Source organism: Felis catus, chromosome B4, assembly GCF_018350175.1.
Source record: "Felis catus isolate Fca126 chromosome B4, F.catus_Fca126_mat1.0, whole genome shotgun sequence".
Lineage (NCBI taxonomy): Eukaryota > Metazoa > Chordata > Mammalia > Carnivora > Felidae > Felis > Felis catus.
Window position 1 is genome coordinate 46,492,745 of NC_058374.1, and position 20,495 is coordinate 46,513,239.

Below are 20,495 nucleotides of genomic sequence, written 5' to 3' on the forward strand. Positions count from 1 at the left end.
CTAACAGCAGACTTGTCATATGGGTCCTTTTTGGTCCCTAGCCAAACAGCTATTCTTTTTTTTTCTTTTTTAATGTTTGTTTATTTTTGAGAGAGAGAGACAGAGAGAGAGACAGAGAGAGAGAGAGAGACAGAGTGAGCAGGGGAGGGGCAGAGAGAGAGAGGGAGACACAGAATCCGAAGCAGGCTTCAGGCTGTGAGCTGTCAGCACAGAGCCCAATGTGGGGCTCGAACTCTCGAACCGTGAGATCATGACCTGAGCTAAATTCCGATGCTTAACCAACTGAGCCACCCAGGTGCCCCGCCAAACAGCTATTCTTAACCTAGATCTCACTGGTCTCAAAAGTCTGTGCTTGGGGTACCTGGGTGGCTTAGGCGGTTGAGACTTTAGATTTTGGCTCAGGTCATGATCCCAGGGCCTTGGGTTCAAACCCTGCATCAGGCTCTGTACTGAGTATGGTGCTTAAGAATCTCTCCCCACCCCCCCGACCCCACCCTGTCCCCCTCTTCCTCTCTCTCTCCTCCCACCCTGTTCCTCTCCCCCCGCTTGTGCACTCTCTCTCTAAAATAAAGAAAATTTAAAAGTCTGTGCTCATAAACCCTGTGCTATCTGGCAGAATAATGAACTCTCCATTACTATATATGTTTAAGCAGAAGGATCCCTTTTATAACTTAGAATCAATTCTTGCAATCCATAAGAGTATGGAGGAGCAGTGTGGCATTATGGGAAAAGAGCACAGACTTGGAGTTAGTTCAGGGATGGGAAATGTCACACATTGGCCCTGTGATCTTGAGCGAGTCGCTTCACCCCTCTGAGCCCTGCTTTCTTAATCTGTGAAATAAGGATACTAATACCTACCTCAGGGAGTTAATGGGGGAGGATTAGTTTATGTGAGCAGCATGGCTTATGTGTAGCATATATTTTGTACGTATTGAGGGCTCAACAGATAATTGCGGTAATTGTGCAAAGATTCTTTCTAATTTTAACAATTATGGTCAGTGGACTTTGACCACCATCATTTTAACTTTGTACGTTTCTCTCTGTATTTTTTAACATTGTCCCTAACTCAATACTTGCTAATATCTCAATTAGAACAGAGGCTTTGGTTGCTAGACTTTATTTTGTTCACTATTTCGTATACATCATGTGCGTATGTTTACTTTCTATGATTTTTTTCCTGTTGTTTCCTTTTCTGATGGAAAGTAGCAGTCACCTCCTAATTTGCTCCTGTCACATTGGAAACAAAATAAAAGTCAGTAAGCCTTTGGGGGTTTCTTGTTACTAAAATACATAGGCATTAGCGCATGAAATTTATAATAACTATTTGGGGGACCTGTGGGCCAATTTGTGTGATTTTCCCCATTTCTTGACTGTCCAGGGAGTTGAAATTATGAAAAAGTAAGATGCAGTTGGATGTGGCACTAGTTTTACCCTTGAGGAGTTTTACAAGCTAGTAGGAAAAAAAAAATCACAATGAACTCAAAGCCTAGAATTTTAGAAGCATAGTGCATAATACCTATCATTCACTGAATGCCTGCTTTACCGTGTGCCAAGTGCTACACTAGTTGCTGTCTGTGCAGTTTCTTTTTTAATCTTCAGAAGAATCCTATGAAGGAGGTATTCAGTCATCCTTATTTTGTAGGTAAGAATGCTTAGGTATGACAGTGTTGTGGTGTAGACAACCTGTTCAATTTCCGCAGAGATTTACACTCAAGTCTGTCATATTCCAAAGCCCCGGTTCTTGGCATCACACTGGAAGAGGTGGGCCATAGTCCTAGAAAACAACCATGCAGAGGAATTATTAATTGAGCTGATCCTAAAGGAACAGGCGGGAGTTGGGCGGGATGTGCTGGCTTGCGTCAGGAGGGGTGGAGGAAGAGAGTCCCTAGGTGGGAGGAAAGGAGGAGCAGAGTGAGCCTGAGTATGCCACTGTGGGGAGGTGGGGTGGAGACTGTGAGATAGCTGCTGGACCAAAGAGAGGGGTGCATCTTGAGGAGGAGGAAGAAGGAAGGTCAGAAAGCTAAATTGTGGCCGGTTCATAGATGCTTTTAAAAGCCAGGGAAAGGAATTTGGAGGTGATGTTCCAAGAAGCAATTATAGTTTTGTGTGTGTTGTAATAGAGCACAGGGTATTGGCAAGTTGAAAGCTGTGCTTTTTTTTTTTTTAAGTTTATTTATTTTGAGAGAGAGCACGCGCACATGTGTGCGCAAGCAGGGGAAGGGCAGAGAGGGAGAGAGAGAGAATCCTAAGCAGGCTCCGTACCATCAGCATGGAACCCATTGGTGGCGTTTGATGCGGGCTCGACACTGGGCCTGAGCTCACAAGCTGTGAGATCATGACCCAAGCCACAATCAAGAGCCAGATGCTTAACCCAGCTGAACCACCCAGGCGCCCCCAAAGCTGTGCTTTTTTGATGATTGGTATGACAGTAGCCAGAGATGGGCATACAGTTAGGAGACCATTGTAATTTTCTAGTGATGGGCTGATGAAAGTCTGGATTGGTGGGGGCACAGTCGAAGGAAGGGCAAATCTGACACATTTTCAAGGAAGAAATAACAGAACTTGACAGAGTGGATACAGGAAGTACAGGGAGTGGAAAGGAGCTATAGGGTTGTTTGCTGGGTGGAGCAGAATAATGGCAGAACTGGGAAGGGAGTGTTAACCTTAAAAATATAATTGGCAGTTATTTTACCAGCAAAAATGGTTTTGTTCAAGAATATTAAAGAATTGCAATGTGGGACCAGCAAGCTATGGCAAAACCATAGGCACCCTGGAAAACGAAAGAGAGGAACGCTCTTTTATAATGGAAAGGGGGGAGTGGGGAGGGCTGCTATAAACAAAAATGTTCATCGGACTGAACTGGGAGTTTGAAGTATAGTAGTTTTTCATAGGCTGTGTTATGACAGTGTCTCACTGTGTGGGCTGTTGCAGGCAAGGAGAAAATCTTTCTCCCTCCTGCTAGGGTAGTGAAGTATAGTTTTCTTCCCATTGGGGTTGCAAGTTATGTTTCTTTGTGTTGGGGTCTGCACTTAACAATGGTAGGATGTGATAGATTCCCCTAATGACCTTTGATTCCATTGTATTTTATTATTTTCTTAGCATTTATTTTTTTAATGTTTATTTTTGAGAGAGAGAGAGAGAGAGAGAGAGAGAGAGAGAGAGAGGGAGGGAGGGAGGGAGGAGGGCACAGAGAGAGGGAGACAGAGAGAATCCCAGGCAGGCTCTCCACTGTCAGCACAGAGCCTGATGTGGGGTTCAAACTCACAAACCATGAGACCATGACCTGAGCTGACATCAAGAGTCGGACACTTAACCGACTGGGCCACGCAGGTACCCTATTTTAAATTAGGTTTTCCTTTTATTTTCCTTTTATTTTTTACAGGAAATTAATTTTTTAAATTGACCCTGCAAAACCACAGTCAGTAGTAGGAGTCATTCTGGTGCTGCACACTGAACCTTTCCTGGCCTAGCACCATTATAGTGCCCCTCTTGTCACGGAGAACAGTTAAGGTGGTACTGGGGAAGGAGTGGGGTCAGGAGTGTGGCAGGAAGTAGAAGGGGCAGGTGTTTTTCAAAGTTTGCTCTGATTTTCTGACTTGATTTGCTGTGGGTCCATTGAATGCAGTGTTGTAGTCATGGCAAAAGCCTCTATGCTCATGTGCTCAAACACAGATGTAATGTTTTATAAAGGGCAAGCTAAATATCTTGGGTGGGAGTTGAGGGGTTTATGAATCTCCATATTATTATTTTACTGAACATGCCAAGGACCAGCTCATCTTTCTGGGTCTGTATCTTTAAACAGAGTCACTGCTAATATGAATGTACGGTACTCATGTTGGAAATTGCTACCCTCATTTAGAAGCCATTAACCTTTATGTTGATAAAATAATGTTCTTAACTGAGCATGTGAAATCTGTGCTGAACAGCTGCAGCCTTTCCGGAACACTAACTTAAAAAGTGCTCGTCATACTTTTTGAAAATCAAAAGCATGTGGGTGGGATGAAGTCACCTGAGCAATTTTCTATAATTACAACTTTCAAGGCCTTTTCCTTTGTCTTTTTCAGGCTGACTTAATACACGCACACACATGCATGCACACACACCCCAGACGTGCAACTTACGATTTTCTTATTTTTCTCTATAGATTTTTTGCACTTGTTTTTTGTTAAATAGTTGCAGTTCCCTAGGAAGGTATATGCTTTCTTGTTCCTTTCCTGGTTTGTTTGAAACTTTGTATTTCTGAAGACTTTGAAACCCCCCCTTATAGAGCTACCTAAAGCCTTCTGAGCCATGAGTGACCCCTTTGAAAGTATGCCTGATTGCTTTGGATCTAAACCGACCTCTCTAGGGTAACACCGGGAACCCCCAAATGCCATGGCATCCCAGAAAATGAACCAGAAAGATGTTAGAATCATCACACAACCTTTTGTATGTGACTGGGTTCCTCAATGCCCTCATGGTCAGCAAATACTGGAATTAGAATCGTTACTCATGCCTAGGACCAACCCACACTGGGAATTAATTTCTGCATTCTGATAATTAAGGCAGGTTTGCTGCTAATGTTCCCTGAAAGAAGGGAATAGAGAAGAATATCGTTTCTATTTGTGCCTTTTAATTAACAGAGAAATGGAAGGGACAGGGTTTTAAAGAAGATTTCATGAGAGAGGATTAGTACCTGACATAGTTCAGTAGTTCTGTCATAGTTGGACACATATTGAGAATACCAGCACCAATTTTTCCAATAAGCTAACTGAAAATCTGAATTTTAGCTTCTTTTATGTGTGGAATAAAATTGTTGGCTTTCCAAAATTATTCATCAAGTGGTGCTTTACCAAAGTGATGTTAAACACGAAGTAGTGTAATATATCTGAAATACTATTTTAAGAGTCACTCATTTTTCTTTTCTTTTCTTTTTTTTTTTTTCCTTCCTAAGTAACAAAAGTTCTTCACCTAGAATAGAATTTTGAGCTTGCATTGTCTATAACATTGGTAGTTCCTTCTTGCTACTGATTAGCAGGGGTATCTTTTTCAGGGAGGTTAAAATTATTAATTTCTCTGGTTATCTTTTTTCCTTTCTGTCAACAGAGGCAGTACATAGTCTTCCTGAAGGTATTTGAAAAGACCTTTGTCTACATGTATAGTGCCTTGGGCCAAAGAAATGAGGCGCTATGTTACTTGTTTCAGAAGATACACTAATGCATCAAAAACAAGTGACCGGAAAAACAAACTACAGTTAGTAACCTTGTTGCTTCAAAATGAGCAAACGTTTTGGGAGAGCAAGTTCTCGCTGGACATCACTAAATAAGAATGAGTTGATGTCACACTTGGCAAGAAGCAACTCTTAAATTTTTTTTTTCCATACAAATAGTACAACATGGCGGGGAGGGGGGACTGCGGGCAAAGGGTAAAGAATTATGGGGGAAAATAAGCTAGAGAAGGAATGTGAGAATGAGTTGCTTGCTACAAAAGAATGACTGTGATATAAAAGCCATGTTTGTTTTGTCAAGAGGAATCTGAGCTGGAACTTGAACTGATGAAGGGGAGAGATGTTTACCGGTCTCCTCCCGCACTCCCTCCGAGGCCGTTGTGCGCTGATCCCTGTGGAGGGTTGTGTAACTGCCTTGACTCATTTTCAGGGAAAAATGGCCCCTGTAGCTGTTTTGGCTCAGCAGAGTGCTGCATCAAGTATAAGCGAAGAAGTCCCCAAACATAGCGATACCGAACTCAAAACATAGTTATTTTAATTAGGATTTCCAAACACTAGGAGGCAACACGGCCCACTGAAGCATGTGCCACCACCAACTTGTCCCTTCCCAGAATTCTGTGCAGCATTGGGAATTTGGACAACCTGATGCCCGATTTTACATGTTCCTAAAAGCCAGAAAATGTCAAAATTAGCCAAGTATTTATTGAAATTAGCTGGAGTTATCTGGCACAGTGAATGTCTGCGGTCCAGTGTTTCATAACAAGAGTGGGAGAGTGTGGGCTGGGGGCACTACTGGCATTTTGGGTGGACCAGCCTTCATTGTGTGGGACTGCCCTGTGTATGGGAGGATGATTAACATCCCTTTCCACTAAATACCAGTAGCGCCCCCAGTCTCTGTGACGGCCAGAGAGGCCCTCTTCTTCCCAAACCTCTCCTCACCCCAGGGCAGAACTAAATCAGTATGTGCTTTGCAGTTTTATTAAATGGCATGGTTTTCTTTGTAATTATTTGCTTCCCAGAAAGTTCTTAGAAAGTCTTAAGAAGTTGTGCGTTTATAATATAGTACAAGCTTCATTCAGATTAGATTTCATAAAAAATGTGTTGGACTTTTTTTCTGTTGGAAAGATGGATGGCAGGGAAGGACATCACCAGGAGAGAAGAGTGAGATGGAAGTGTCTTCTTTAGCCCATTATCGTTCCTCCAGGTCTCCAGTTCTGTGCCTGGTTCCTCTTTTTTTCTGGGAGGCAGCAAATGTGTAGTCCAGGAGTAGAGACAAGGGCATGAGATAAAGTAGAGGAAGATAACGCGACAGCTGGAGGGGCGGGGGGGGGGGGCAAGTATGTGTAAGGAAAAGATTTCGATTGGGATAGAAAGGTGGAAGACATGGAGACGATGAAAGGTGATAATGAAACTGGAGCGTTCACACAGCATTGTTCAGCTTAAAACGTTGGTATTTCTGGGACAGTTTTGTGTACCACATATCTAGAACTTGCAGAGGAAAAACCCACCTGGGATCATTAAATCAGTTGCAGACTTTCACATGCATGTTGAGTTATGGTATTCACTGTTTTTTTTCATAGGTTTGAGTTTTTAAGCCTCACCTTGGAGAGACTGTGTGCTTCTAGGGACTTAGCCAGCGATTTAGATCCACTGTCAGCTGTTGCTTTCATTACAGGTTTCCCGAGCTTAGTTCATGGAGTCACTGACTGAAAGAGACATACTTTTCCATTCATCTGGACTTGCTGAAAATAATACAGTGCTTTACTGGAAAAGCTAAGCATAAACGTTGGCCAAATAGTAGCATACAAACTAACCAAATTAAATGGTATTAAATAAGAGGTGCAAACAGAGGGAAGTTTTGAGAAGTGTGAACAAAAATCGCACTGATCTTCATTATCAGTCACTCCTTAACTTAAAACTTTGGATTTCTACCAGAGCTCAATTGAGTATAAGAACATTCCTTTTAACGCTTCCAAACCTTTTAAACGAGCTTTGAAGACACTGAGTTGCGTGCATATCGCTGAGTTTTTAGCCTTCTCGCTAGTTGTCAAACACTCTGCTGGTCTTTCTTCTGTGGAGGTCTTCTCTTTGTCCCAGGTTATCTTTCTGAGCAGCCAGTGTGTCATTCGCTCTCTAATTGTCTAGAATTGTCTAGTTTTGCTAACTCTTAGCATGAGTAGAATTACCTTGGCACCACATGGCTGGACAAGGGTATGTTTTCCTGAATGGCTCTCATGGTAACTGAGGATGGAACTGTGGTGGTGTCAGAAGCCCTTGTGGGAGGCAGAGCCATAGCTTCCATCGGGTTTGCAAAGGGGTCTCAGACCTGAAAGATTTTAAGAATTACGGCTGTGGCTAGAGAACCTTGTCCCCAATAGAGATTGCCAACTGCTACCTAATTTTTTTTTCATTTGGAATAGTTCAGCATATAGCAAAAATAACAAACACCTGAATCTTCATTTACCAACTTTGTCAGACTTTAGTATTTTACCATATTTGTTTGATATTTTTTGCCCCCCCAAAGAAAAACATTTCAAATAACTTCAAGTGCCCTTCACTACTTTTTGTGACCCTCCCTAACATTTTTTCTCCTTTCCTCTCTATAGGGAATCAATGATCTGACTGGTGTTCATCATGCCCACACATTTTTTTTCATGGCTTTACCTTATACTCCATATTTATACAACTCTAAACAGTATCTAATATTCTTTTATATGTTTTGACTTCGTATAAATCGCATTCTGTTGTATGTATCCTATATATATACTTCTGTAACTTTTTTTTTTGGCTTATACTTTTGAGATTTATCCATGTTGATACACACCTCATTTTGACTGCTGTATTGTGTTCCACTGAATGACTGTTTCACAATTCACTTATCCATTGTCCTGTTAATGTTTGAGTTGTTTCAGATTTTTTCATTATTGAACAGTTTGTTAGTGGGCATGCTTGTACATGTCTCCTCATGCACATGTATGAAAGTTTTCCCTAGGGTATGTAACTAGGAATAAATTACCGTTTAGTCTGGGACAAATCTTTTCAGCTTTACTAGATACTATGAAATTATTCTTTACGGTGCTTATGCTGATTTATGTCCTTACTAGCTATGTTTGAGAGTTCTTGTTGTTCCACATCCTCAATAAAACTGATATTGTCCCAGCTGTTCTTTGTTTACTGATTAATTTAAAGACCGCACTGTGCATAGTTACCATCTCAAACACAGGGTCAGATGCAAACTTATTTTTTTTTTATACCAGGCTTCCTCCTTTAAAGGAATTGTCACTTTCAGAGTTACGAATCCAAGATAACCAAACCAGGGGTATTTTGCCCGTGTTTATTTTTTAAAATAGTATTTCTTTTTTTTCACGATCCTAAAATGGAAATATGATTATTTTAGATAATTTGGAAAGCAGATTTACAAAAAAAACCTAAAAATTCCACCACTTAGATATAGCTTTGTTAACATTTTGCTATGTATTTCCTTCTGGTGTAAACATATATGTGATACACATTTACTCTGCATTGAGAATTGTGCTGAATTTGTCATTTTATATCACAGTTTCATTTAAAATTATATTGTAGGATTTCCCATGTCATGGAATATTATTTGAAAACACCATTTAATAGCTGTATAACATTTAATCTCCCCTTAGAGGAAATTTTTATATTAAAATATACTGTAGTAAACAGTCTTGGTATATAAATCTTCTTCTGAGTTTCAGTCTGTTTCAGGGGGGTAGATTTCCTAGAAGTCAGTAAATATTTATGGAATTAGACTGAATAGATTATAAGCAAAGCATCCAGGGAAGAAAAAAAAAAAAAGTAGCCAAAAGAGAGGAAAACAGGAGATGTTTCCAGGAGTGTTAGATGGGGGGTAGGGGGGAGTCATCAGATCTATTAATTTAACTTCTCTCATAGTTGAATTCAGTGGCAAATCTGTCTCTTTCCTGAATTTGGAGACCCTTCTCTTAATAGGGACCATGTTAGAGGTAAACTCTATCCTACCGTGGACACCAGAGAGTTGGTTGTGCATTATAGTGTTCAAAGATTATAGGATCTTAGAATTGGAAGGAAGTCTTTAACGTTTTATCATTCTGGTTGCAGAGCCCCTGAGTTGAGTGTATTTTATAGACTATTTCATCAAAGTAGACTTCTAGCCTTGACTTGCTTTACATCTAACCCCACACAGCTCATTGTCATACAGGGCAATTTGCTCCTTTATTGGACAGCTTTGATTCGTTCAGCATGGTTCTTTTACTTAAATCCAAAGATTTTCTGTAACTTTCATTTACTGTTTACTTTGTTCTTTTAATGAACGGCTCTCTGAAAATAATTCTGGAAATATTTTACCTTTACATGTTTATCTCTTAGCTTCTACTATAATTAATATGAAAACAAACATATGTTTGACCTACTTTTAGCCTTTGTTTTTTTCCAAGGTACAATTTATCTTTATTGTAAAAATGATATATGTGAACATAGGCAAGATAGAAAAACTTTACACATATTTTTATATGTGGTGGACCCTAAAGTTCTGGAGTGTTTGTAGAATATATTTCATCTTAATATGTGGTGGACAGAAAAGTTCTGGAGTGTTTATAGAATATACTTCTCATTACTGTTTATTAGAAGCTGCATATAAGCAGTGATTTTGGTGTATACAGAATGCCAGTTCTCTGCTAATAATAACAACCTTTTTCTTCCCATCTGTCTGTCTCGCTTTTTTTTTTTTTTTTTTTTTTTTTGGTGCCCAGAGGTGTTAACATAAATTATCTCCTTTAATCTCTGCCCAACGTCTTAGGGTAGGCATTTTCCTTTTAGCAGATAAGGCTCAGAGAGGTTTCAAGACCTCTCCTGTCACACAGCTGTTAAAGGTAGGCCAGCATTTCAACTCCGGTCTAATTCCAAAACCTTTTTATTTAGCCAGTTTGCCTGTCTGCTTCTTGAACATATGTTAATTTCATAATAAAATCAGATGTGTTTCCGTTCAAAAGATGTTCGTGTCTTTGGGTCTCTCAGTTAGTGTATCACATCGGTAGCGTGTGATACCTCTACTTGCTTCCCTCTCATCATCCCCATTGCTCTTGCCTTGGTTTGGAGACACCAGAGATTTTCTTCCCCTGACTGCCCATCTCTCCCTAGTGCCCTACGGGGCTTCTTCCTGTTTCTGGGGAAACTGAAGCACGGAATGAGAAAAGTGTAACAAATGACCACATAATTTTTTTTCCTGAATATTATCAACTGATACATTCGGTAAAGGAGGATGTTTTCACAGCTGTGTGCTTCAGGGATGGTGGGAAAAGTTTGCATTTTTATTGCTTGAATATCTTCTACAACAAAGGCACATGCTTGATAGACTTGGAATGTGAAAACCTGTTCTCTCAGTCAGCCCTGTGATAGTGATCTTTGTGTTTATGGTCACACTGGGATTCAGATATGTTATCTCCATGAACTTCAGACCAGAGGTCAGAAAACCAAGGAGTGAACTTGCTGAATATATGATTTAATTACCCTAGATCAATCAAGTTTTGACTTAGTGATGACGGGATATACTGTGTGTGTATTTTATGTAGTTGCTAGGGGAAAGGAACAAAGTTTAATACTTGGTTTTGTTGACCTTTGGTATCACTTTTATCTTGTAGTTCCATATAAAACTGCCTTTGCCAAATATTCAAAAGGCTGCAGTCAAGTGATTTATAGATAAAACCTCATTCACTACTTGCATAAGAAGAGCCCATATCTTCAAATATGGGTGACGTAAGTTTACTTTAGAGACGGGAATGAGTTCATTTCTTTGGAGAGATATGAACAGAATGTCTCTTACCCCAGTGAGAAATAAATTTAAATCAGGACTTTGCTCAGAGGAAGTGGAATGGGGTAACCGGGCAGTTGAGCCTTCAGAAGTTAGGGATCTTTAAGCAAGGCCCAAGGGGTACACCAATTGTGTATTGTGGCACTCATCCAGATAGGAGCATTCCTCAGTACTCTGTAGGGAATGGCAAACATCTATGGAGAACTACTTTGTATATGGCTGTAAGGTGCTTATGTGCCTTGGGTCTTTCAGAGACCTGGGAAGAAAGCAGGAACGTTGATAATAATACACAAAAAGGATTCTATGGTAAGTGCCAATAATGAGTCTTCAACCAAGTGTATTCCAGAGATACAGCCCATAAAAAGTATGATTTATTTATAAAAGGGCTATGTTGCTACTGAATACTTTTTGACATTTCAATTCCAAAGTATAGTCAAATCTCAAATAAGCAAAACTGCCTTAACCGTAAGTCAAGAAGAAAATGCTATTTTAAATTAATTCCTCAAGTAAGTTGCCAAATAATGGACACTAGAATTTCAGGAATTAGCAACTCTGGCTCTCATGGTTTGGCTACTGTATTATCTCCCTTAAATTATAGCAATATTTCTGTCACCCAAAATCATTCATGTACAATACTTTTTCTTTCTGTGAACTCCAGTACATATTTCCATCATGTGATTTGTTGCCATGATTATTATTACTATTAACTCTACTTGCTTTGTATGGGGGATGATAAAATCCGCCTTTTAAAGTCGTGCTGACAGTTAAATAAGATAAAATACATTACATGGTCAGCACAATGCTTGGCTAAGGGGATGCCATCATTAACGTTAACTATTGTTTTTCTCACTCGTGAAATCTAATACTTTATCTGACACCTGACATAGAGTTACATTTTAGTAAATTGTCACGATATTGGCTTATTGTTTACAAAGAGACTTAACATGTGAAAATATGTCAAGGAAACCTAACTCAAAATTATAGTCAAGAAATCATGAAGGTTGCCCTCTTGTGCACATAACACTCGTTAGGACTTGCGTAGTCCAACAGGAAGAAGGAAGATTTCCTCTGGACCGAGCATGCTGCCTTCGCCTACAGCCCATCAGACGTTACCACCTCCAGCCACCTGCAGCCAATGAGAAGGCACCACCACTTTGAACGCTTATTTTTTTCCCCAATGAGCTTTTCTTTAAAACAACCCTCCCAACTTCTTTTTCTCCATAAAAAGACGCTCTCCTCCTTTGTTGCCCAGACTTGCCTGTGGTTCACCATAGTTTGCTTGTTCCAAATTGAAGTTCCTCTGCTATTCCCTAATAAACTCGATTTTGCTGGCTGAATCACTTACCTTTTTCTTCTGAGAGGTTGACAAACATACATTATCTCATTTAATTCTCTCTGCTACTTTCAAGGTATACAGTATTACCCTTAGTTCACTGATAGAGAAATTAAGGTTAAGTGTATCGGTCAAATTTCAAAGTGATAGTGAATAGCTTCCAGAATCTCTAGAAGAGCTCTAGAATCAGATTTTGGGTCACCTACCTAAGCATAATGGCCAAAATCGTGCCACAGAACTTAACCATTGAGGTCACTACTGCTGTTATGACCAAACACTTTGGCATGCCCTGTATCACAAACAGTGCTGGCTGGCAGTGTAGACTGAACTTTGCCACTGGTTCTGCTTCTGTTGTTACCTCAGAAACCCTGTTTTTCCAGAAACAGTTGTCACCAGGGAATGTACCTTGTAGAAGGTCCCTATTTTGCAACATTTGCTCCCCATTTAGAGTCAAGGGTGGATGCATCGATTGGTGGAACTTCTGTCATGTGCTTGTATTTGAGCTGCAGGGCAGATGGGGAAAAGGCCCTTGGTTCTTCAGCTTCTCTGTGTAATGGGCAAGTAGGCTCTCATATGTGACACTTTTGCTTTATTGCAGTTCCTTGGGTCTTACCTCTGTATACAGAAGGAATATTCTATATTTCCTGTTAATTGTATATGAACAGAATAGAAATTGAGATTGTTTTCCCTATTAGTAGGAAATCAGATTTTTTTCTAAAATCTATCTTGTTCCTAGTAATTATCTGTTATCAATCAGCCATACTGCCTCGACTTTTTAAACTGTTAACAAATGAGAACTTTCTACCTGATCAGGGTGTGTTCTTCAGTATAAACAGTCCCATATTTCCCATAATCCATTAGAGTGCAGGGTATGTAATCCTTGAGGGAAACCATGAGGTAATACCCACAAGCAGGGTGACTCCTTGAAGCAACACAGTCGTGGCTTTAGTATTTCAGACGTTTTTGGTTGCATCCTTTTCTTGTTACTTCATTTGTTTTTATTTAAAGCGAACCTGCGATTGATCTTTCTGAAAACCTAAAAAAAAAATTTGGGGTCCGCAGTGTGATTGCTCTTGACTCTAAAGGTAGCCTCCCCTCAGTCTTGGTGTGCCTTGCAAAGTCTGTATTTTTAAGAAGTTGTGTATATTTCAAACTACTATAAGTAGCATTACGTGTTAAAATGCAGTTTTTAAAAGAACATGTTCAGTTCCTCAAAGCAAACTCTTTTTAGAGGGAAGGATCCTTTGGTGCTCCAACCAACCATCCTCACTTTGTCTGGAAAGCTGCCGTTTTGATATTTCAGCAAGTGGAGAACACCAGGGTGTGGTGAACACTAGCTGCCAAATTGTAGGGAGGACTCAGGTGCTCCATTTTTATAGGCTGGCATTCGTACCTCCAGACACGTGAGACAGAGTGGACTTCCTGTGTTCATTCACTGAGAGATGTTGAAGGTTGTGACTTCTGAACTATGAGTGTGTGTGATAGACTACATTTATTTTTATACTCAGAGGAAGGGTCTTCTGAATTTAAATATGTTCCTTTCTGCAAAGAATTCTAAATTAGTCTTGGTCCTATAATTAAAAAAGGAAACCTGGTCTAGCAGTGTAGAATAATATTTTATCTTCCTTCTCATAGAAACATGAAGTTTTCCAAGTTTGGAAGAAACCATGGTTCAACTCATTCAGTTTTCAGAGAAAGAAATAAGATCTACTGTTCTCTCGATTTATCCTTTTATATTTTAGATTTTGTTCTCTACTGACCACCTTTTTCTTTTTTTTCTTGGCTGCTTTATTAGAGGGGTAGTGTGGAATATTTTTGCTTAGCAAAAATTGAAATCTATCCACTTGACTCTTTTTATTGTGGTAAAATATACATAACGTAAAATTTATCACTTTCACCCTTTTTGAGAGTATGATTCAGTGGCATTAAGTATATTCATATTGTTGTACAACATCACCACCATCCTTTTCCATCATTCTTAACTGAAACTGTATACCAATTAAACAGTCACTTCCTATTCCCTCCTCCCCTCAGTGCCTGGCAACCATTAATCTACTTTTTTTTTCCTCCATCAATTTGACTATTCTGTGTACATCATGTAAGTGGAATCATACCGTATTTGCCCTTTTGTGTCCGCCTTATTTCACTTCGTATGATGTTCTCAAAGTTCATCCATGTTGTAGCATAGGTCAGAATTTCCTTCCTTTTTAAGGCTGAATAATATAAATAGTAAGTATTTGCCACATTTTGCTTATTTTTTCATCCATTGCTGGATGCTCGGATTACTTCCATGTCTTAACTACTGTGAACGTGAATGTACAAATGTCTTTTCAAGACCCTGCTTTCAGTTCTTTAGGGCACGTACACACAAGTGGAACCACTGGTAATCGTATGATAATTCTGTGTTTAATTTTTTGAGGACCTGCCGTGCTATTTTCCATAGTGACTCTACCATTTTCATTCCCATCAACGGTGCCCAAGGGCTTCACTGTCTCTACATCCTCACCAACACTTGTTTTCTGGTTTTGTGTTAATTTGTTTTGTTTTTTGATAGCAGCCATCCTAATGAGTGTGACGTTTTGATTTGTGTTTCCCTTATGACTAGTGATGCTAAGCATCATTTCATGTGCTTATTGGCCATTTGTATATCTTCTTTGGAGAAATGTCTACTCAGGTCTTTTGACTATTTTGAATTGTTTTTTTTTTTTTTATGTTGAGTTTTATGAGTTCTCTGTATATTCTGAGTATTAATCCTGTATCAGATATATGGCCTTTGCAGATATTTCCTCCCATTCTGTGGGTTTCTTTTGTTACTCTATTGATAGTGCCTTTTGGTATACAAAGTTTTAAATTTTTCATAAAGTCCAGTTTGCCAATTTTTCTTTTGCTGCCTGTATCTTTGGTGTCATATCAAGGAAATCATTGCCAAACCCAATGTCATGAACCTTTTGCCCTGTGTTTTCTTCTATGAGTTTTATGGTTTTAGGTCTTTGATAAAATTTGGGCTAATTTTTGTATGTGGTGTTAGATAAGACTTCAACTTAATTCTTTCGCTTGTGGAGATCTAGTTTTCTCAGTACCATTTGTTGGAAAGACTCTCCTTTCCCCTATTCAGTGGTCTTGGCACCTTCGTACAAAATCGCTTGACCTTGTAGGTGAGGGTTTATTTCTGGGCTTTCTATTCTATTCTATTCTATTGATCTCTACATCTGTCTTTATGCCAGTACCATACTGTTTTGGTTACTATAGCTTTGTGGTAAGTTTGAAATGAGGAAAGCGTGAGTCCTTCAGCTTTGTTTTTCTTTTTCAGGATTGTTTTGGCTATTGGAAGTCCTTTGAAATACCATATGAATTTTAGGATGGGGTTTCTATCTCTGCAAAAAAACATTGGAATTTTTATAGGGGTTGCAGTGAATCTATAGATTACTTTGGGTGGTATTGTGAACTCAATACCAACAAAACCCACAAATAATCCAATTAAAAATGGGCAGAGGACCTAAATAGACATTTTTGCAATGAAGACAGATGGCCAACAGGCATATGAAAAGATACTCGACCGCACTAATCATCAGGGAAATGCAAATTAAAAATACAATGAGATATTTTTATACCTGTCAGAATGGCTAAAATAAAATACATTACACATAACAGGTGTTTGCAAGGCTGTGGAGAAAAGGGAACTCTTGTGCACTGTGGTGGGAATACAAATTTGTACAGCCATTGTGGAAAACACTATGGAATTTCCTCAAAAAACTAAGAATAGAGTTACCATATAATCCAGTAATTCTACCACTGGGTATTTATCCAAAGAAAACAAAAGCACTAATGTGAAAAGATATATGCACCCTTATGTTTATTGCAACATTATTTACAATAGCCGAGATATGGAGGTAATCCAAGCGTCCATTCCTAGATGAATACACACACACACACACACACACACACACACACACACACACACACACGAATATTAGTTATAAAAAAGAATGAAATCTTGCCATTTGCAACAGCATGGATGGACCTTAGAGGGTTTAATGCTAAGAGAAACAAGTCATTTAAAGAAAGACACATAGTATATGATATCACTCATATGTGGAATTTAAGAAACAAACACATAAATAAAACAGACAAAAAACAGATCCTTAAATACAGAGAACAAACTGGTAGCTGCCAGAGGGTGTGTGTGGGGGGGGGGAGGGGCGATGGATGAAATAAAGAGGATTAAAAGAACACTTAGCTTTTCTTTTTCCTAATAACTTAATGTCACGTCAGCTAACTTACAGCATATACAGTATGGTCTTGGCTTCGGGAGTAGATCCCGATTCATCACTTACATACAACACCCAGTGCTCATCCCAATAAGTGCCCTCCTCAGTGCCCATCTCCCATTTTCCCAGCCCCATCAACCCTCAGTTTGTTCTCTGTATTTAAGAGTCTCTTATGGTTTGCCTCCTTCTCTGTTAGTAACTTATTTTTCTTTCCCTTCACCTATGGTCTTCTGTTAAGTTTCTCAAATTCCACATATTAGTGAACCTATGTATCTTTCTTTGACTTATTTCACTTAGCATAATACCCTCCAGTTCCATCCATGTTGCTGCAAGTGGCAAGAAGATTTCATTCTTTTTAATTGCCAAATAGTATTCCATTATATATGTATGCCACATCTTCTTTATCCATTCATCAGCTGATGGACATTTGGGCACTTTCTGTTATTTAGCTATTGTTGATAGTGCTGTTATAAACATTAAGGTACATGTGCCCATCTGATACTCTGGTATCCTATGGATAAATTCCTAGGAGTGCTATTGCTGGGTTGTAGGGTAATTCTATTTTTAATTTTTTGAGGAACCTCCACGCAGTTTTCCAGAGTGGCTGCACCAGTTTGCACCCACCAACAGTGCAAGAGGGTTCCTCTTTCTCCACATCCTCGTCCACATCTGTTGCCTGAGTTGTTAATTTTAGCCACTCTGACCAGTGTGAGGTGGTATCTCAATGTGGGTTTGATTTGTATTTCCCTGATGATGAGCAGTGTTGAGCATCTTTTCATGTGTCTGTTGGCCATCTGGATGTCTTCTTTGGAAAAGTGTCTATTCATGTCTTCTGCCCATTTCTTCACTGGATTATTTGTTTTTTGGGTGTCGAGTTTGATAAGTTCTTTATATATTTTAAATACAAACCCTTTACCCAATATGTCATTTGCAAATATCTTCTCCCATTCTGTTGGTTGCCTTTTGGTTTTGCTGATTATTTCTTTTGTTGTGCAGAAGCTTTTTATCTTGAGGTCCCAATAGTTCATTTTTGCTTTTATTTCCCTTGCTTTTGGAGATATGTCAAGTAAGAAGTTGCTGCGGCTAAGGTCAGAGAGGTTGTTGCCTGTTTTCGCCTCTAGGATTTTGATGGTTTCCTGTCTCACACTTAGTTCTTTCATCCATTTTGAATTATTTTTGTGTATGGTATAAGAAAGTGGTCCAGTTTCATTCTTCTGCATGTAGCTGTCCAGTTCTCCCAGCACCATTTGCTAATGGCTAAAGAGACTGTCTTTTTTCCATTGGATACTCTTTCCTGCTTTGTTGAAGATTAGTTGGCCATACAGTTGTGGGTCCAATTCTGGGTTCTCTGTTCTATTCCTATGGTCTATGTGTCTGTTTTTGTGCCAATACCATACTGTCTTGATGATTACAGCTTTGTAGTACAGGCTAAAGTCTGGAATTGTGATGCCTCCAGCTTTGGTTTTCTTTTTCAACATTACTTTGGCTATTTGGGGTCTTTTGTGGTTCCATACAAATTTTGGGATTGTTTGTTCTAGCTCTGAGAAGAATGCCAATGCAATTTTGATTGGAATTGCACTAAATGTGTAGATTGCTTTGGGTAGTATTGACATTTTAACAATATTTATTCTTCCAATCCATAAGCATGGAATGTTTTTCCATCTCTTTGTGTCTTCTTCAATTTCTTTCATAAGCTTTCTATAGTTTTCAGTGTACAGATCTTATACCTCTTTGGTTAGGTTTATTCCTAGGTATTTTATTGTTCTTGGTGCAATTGTAAATGGGATCAATTTCTTGATATCTCTTTCTTTAAAATTTTTTTTAATGTTTATTTTTTAAAGCGGGAGAGTGCAAGCAGGGGATGGCAGAGAGAGAAGGAGACAGAATCTGAAGCAGGCTCCAGGCTCTGAGCTGTTAGCGCAAAGCTTGACATGGGCCTCGAAAGCACGGACCATGAGATCGTGACCTGAGCTGAAGTCAGGCTCCTAACTAACTGAGCCACCCAGGGGCCCTGCTCGATATCTCTTTCTGTTGCTTCCTTATTGGTGTATAGATATGCAACCGATTTCTGTACATTGATTTTCTATCCTGCAACTTTGCTGATTTCATGTATCAGTTCTAGGAGTTTTTTGGTGGAGTCTTTGGGTTTTCCATGTAGAGTATAACGTCATCTGTGAAAAGTGAAACTCTGACTTCTTCTTTGTCAATTTGGATGCCTTTTATCTTATTTTGTTGTCTGATTGCTGAGGCTAGGACTTCTAACACTATGTTAAACAACAGTGGTGAGAGTGGACATCCCTGTTGTGTTCCTGATCTCAGGGGGAAGCTCTCAGTTTTTCCCCAGTGAGGATGATATTATCTGCGGGCCTTTCATATATGGCTTTTATGATGTTAAGGTATGATCCCTCTATCCCGATGTTTTTGAGGGTTTTTATTAAGAAAGGATGAGGGCGCCTGGGTGGCTCAGTCGGTTAAGCGGCTGACTTCGGCTCAGGTCATGATCTCGCGGTCCATGAGTTCAAGCCCCGCGTCGGGCTGTGTGCTGACAGCTCAGAGCCTGGACCCTGTTTCAGATTCTGTGTCTCCCTCTCTCTGACCCTCCCCCGTTCATGCCCTGTCTCTCTCTGTCTCAAAAATAAATGTTAAAAAAAAAATTTTTTTTAATTTAAAAAAAAAGAAAGGATGCTGTATTTTGTCATATGCTTTTTTTGTTAATTAAAAAAAATTTTTTTACATTTATTTATTTTTGAGAGACAGTGTACTAGTCAGGGATGGATAGAAAGAGAGGGAGACACAGAATCCAAAGCAGGCTCCAGGCTCTGAGCTGTTAGCACAGAGCCTGATGTGGGGCTCGAACTCATGAACCGTGAGATCATGACCTGAGACGAAGTCAGATGCTTAGCTGACTGAGCCACCCAGGCACCCCTGTCATATGCTTTTTCTGCATCTATTGACAGGATCATATGGTTCTTATCCTTTCTTCTATAAATGTGATGTATCACATTGATTGATTTGCAAATATTGAACCAGCCCTGAAGCCCAGGAATGAATCTCACTTGATCATGGTGAATAATTCTTTTAATATACTGTTGAATTTGATTTGCTAGTATCTTGTTGAGAATTTTTGCATCCATGTTCATCAGGGATATTGGCCTGTAATTCTCCTTTTTAGTGGGGTCTTTGTCTGGTTTGGGAATCAATGCAATACTGGCTTCATAGAATGAGTCTGGAAGCTTTCCTTCTGTTTCTACTTTTTGGAACAGCTTGAGAAGAATAGGTTCTAACTCTGTTTGAAATGTCTGGTAGAATTCTCCTGGGAAACCATCTGGCCAGGACTCTTATTTGTTGGGAGATTTTTTTTTTTTTTTTTAATTTTGAAAGAGAGTGAGTGGGGGAGGGGCAGAGAGAGAAGGAGAGAGAGAATCCCAAGCAGGCTCCACACTGTCCCCACGGAGTCCAACGTGGGGCTTGAATTCATGAACTGCAAGATCATAATCTGAGCCAAAATCAAGAGTTGGATGCTTAACTGGCTGAGCCACCCAGGCACCCCTGTTGGGAGATTTTTGATAACCGGTTCAATTTCTTCACTGGTTATGGGTCTACGAGGACACTTATCTTGATGAGCACTGAGAAATTTATGGAATTTTTGAATCATTATATTGTATACCTGAAATTAATATAATACCGTATGTTAATTATACTTAAATAAAAAAAAAAATAAAAAATCCTAGTATTAAGTCTTCCAATTCATGAAACACGAGTTGTCTTTTTATTTATTTTTGTCTTCTTCAATTTATTTCAGCAGTGTTTCAGAACTCTCATTGTAACTGATTTTTGTGTGTGAACTGTATCCTGCTACTTTGCTGAATTCATTTA

General features: G+C 39.4%; 1 protein-coding gene and 1 long non-coding RNA gene across 4 annotated transcripts in view; one reads left to right on the forward strand and one right to left on the reverse strand.

The window, feature by feature from the left end:
* BORCS5 (BLOC-1 related complex subunit 5) overlaps nt 1-20,495 on the forward strand; it is a 97,647-nt gene that overhangs the window by 32,968 nt on the left and 44,184 nt on the right. The gene's annotated exons all lie outside the window — the stretch shown is intronic.
* Nucleotides 1,102-12,660, reverse strand: LOC109501461. Its single transcript, XR_002159522.3, has 3 exons — nt 12,364-12,660; nt 6,808-7,532; nt 1,102-1,774 (listed from the first exon to the last, which is right to left on the reverse strand). It is a non-coding gene; the product is annotated as an uncharacterized LOC109501461 (long non-coding RNA).